The sequence below is a fragment of the Rhamphochromis longiceps genome, linkage group LG20, assembly GCF_057381845.1.
Source record: "Rhamphochromis longiceps isolate RC_006_pf linkage group LG20, R_longiceps_female_GT1.1, whole genome shotgun sequence".
Classification (NCBI taxonomy): Eukaryota; Metazoa; Chordata; class Actinopteri; order Cichliformes; family Cichlidae; genus Rhamphochromis; species Rhamphochromis longiceps.
In genome coordinates this window covers 9,755,835-9,757,876 of record NC_140576.1, presented here as the reverse complement: position 1 = coordinate 9,757,876, position 2,042 = coordinate 9,755,835, and the positions used below count along the sequence as shown (strand labels likewise).

The following is a 2,042-nucleotide window of genomic DNA, read 5'->3' as shown; positions in this document are numbered from 1 at the left end:
TCCTTGTTTATCCACCATGGTTTCCCGCTGGCGTGAAAGGGCTGTCAGTTAATTTTTAATTTCATCCTTTGAAACACATCAGTAAAGTGGGTTTCCTAATTAACCCCGTTGCCTATGCAGATTGAGGCAAGAGGCAGCCTGAAACAACACAAGCCTCTAAAGTGTTGTCTGTTTTACTAAGACTTAGTTCCATCACCTAAAGCCTTGCCATTGTGTAACACAGTAAGGGGAATTGTTGAAAAGAATATATCAATGGGCCAATAGGCTCGACTATAGGAGCACAGGGGTGTGTTCAAATGAGACACAGAGACAAGAATGTAACTCAAAAGAACCAGCCAACTTTAGTGACATAAACCATAAGGTTGACAAGCACAGGTTAAAGACACTTTACAATGGTAGAAAGGAAACTTACAAAAATTAAAAGAAAAGTAAAACACAAACTACTAAAGCAATGACTTGGCCAAGTGTTATTTTTGGTTTTCAATGCTCGGGTTTCAATGCTCGGGTTTCAATGCTCGGGTGCACCCTAGTAACCTGAATCCTTAACTCTTATAGAAACAGATTACACAAATCCAATGCACATTCAAATGAAAATTTCACACTCTTTTCACATGTGGAGAATGCTCTACACAACAGCTCATTATTTAAAGTCCCAAATAAAAAATGTCCAAGGGGTAAAGTCCAAAAAATTCCTAGGGTGTGAAAGAGAATAGGGATGAGAGAATGTCAGTCAGTGGTCTTATGTATAACCAGCTGTGCGTGAAAGTGTGAGTGATACAGTCCTACCACACCGCAAGGTGCAGCAGATCATCAAGTGGAAAAGAAGCGAATCTCAGTCTCTCTAAGTCCAGGTGGGAAGGCTCGCCATCTATTTCACCGGAGGAATCCACCTCAGGAACAATTCAGCATACAAAAAAAACCTGACCTGTCAACAGACAGGGTCAGAAGAGCAATTCAAATATTAATTATGCTGTTCTAGCTATAATTCACAACTTAGGATTTTGTTTAAATCACATTCAACATAAATTTGCAATAAAAATACTCAATTTTGCAAAAATAAAACATCTCTCTTACATAAACTATGCATTAAACCAAGTAAAGTCAGTGCATATGCATATATGTCGCATATGCGACAATTATTAATCAAACAATTGAGATTAATTCAGTTTCTCAACGATAAAATGTGAAACAGACATGAACTAACTGAGACATACAACATGTGCTCACCGATCTCAGCGCATCACGGCCGAAGACAATGGCATAGTGTCTCTCGGTCGGAAAATGCAGGGCTCTAAATAACGTAACAGGACATGTTTTCTCTTTAATAACCGTAATACGACATGAAGGAAAAATAAACATAAGTTGCGCTTCAAGTGTTACCTTACTTCTGGAAGCAGATTGAGATGAACTTCCAGGCAGTTGATAGCAACCAGAGCTAACAAAGGCTAACAGTTTAGCTCCACGCGGTACTTTTTAAAGTCACCAGAAAAATGCAGCATTTGCCTGCTTACTCACTGTGGCTACTTTTAACATGAAAGGTAGCTGATAACCAGTGAACTTATGTGCAACACAGTTGGTTGCAACTTATATCTAATACTTTTTTTCCAGCTCAAAAGCTTCAGTCTCTCTTTTCTCCTGCCAGCACGCGACTACCTCCACACATAGCAGCAAACACAGAGCACGTAGGTGGGACATACAGCGGCAGACTGCTCTCCCATTAGTCAAAACATACTGGGACCTGTGCATTTCGATTGGTTGGGCAGGCTGTCCATCTCTCCTCATATCAGTCCTTAAAGTGGTACCCCCATTTTATGTGGGTTACACTTGCTACTCACTGGCAGCAGCATAAACATCCTCCAGGATAAACAAAAAAAAAATAAAAAATCCAATAAAAAAAAGTAAAACAAAACACTGACATCTGTTTATTTCATTGGCCAAAAGAAGAAAAACACCCACGTAACACAAGATAGTAAAGTTTACTTCAGTGAATGATCTCTTTCTTTTATCTATCTTGGTAAGAGTATTCCGTTTTTTCAGTCTCC

General features: G+C 39.3%; 1 long non-coding RNA gene across 3 annotated transcripts; it reads right to left on the bottom strand.

The window, feature by feature from the left end:
• Positions 1-318: 318 nt before the first annotated feature.
• LOC146644943 (uncharacterized) lies at positions 319-1,709 on the bottom strand. Of its 3 annotated transcripts, XR_014909070.1 has the most exons (3): positions 1,381-1,692; positions 1,228-1,291; positions 319-925 (listed from the first exon to the last, which is right to left on the bottom strand). It is a non-coding gene; the product is annotated as an uncharacterized LOC146644943 (long non-coding RNA). The 3 variants fall into 3 exon arrangements; XR_014909068.1 differs by having other exon boundaries at positions 1,228-1,709; XR_014909069.1 differs by lacking the exon at positions 1,228-1,291 and having other exon boundaries at positions 1,381-1,709.
• Positions 1,710-2,042: the final 333 nt, after the last annotated feature.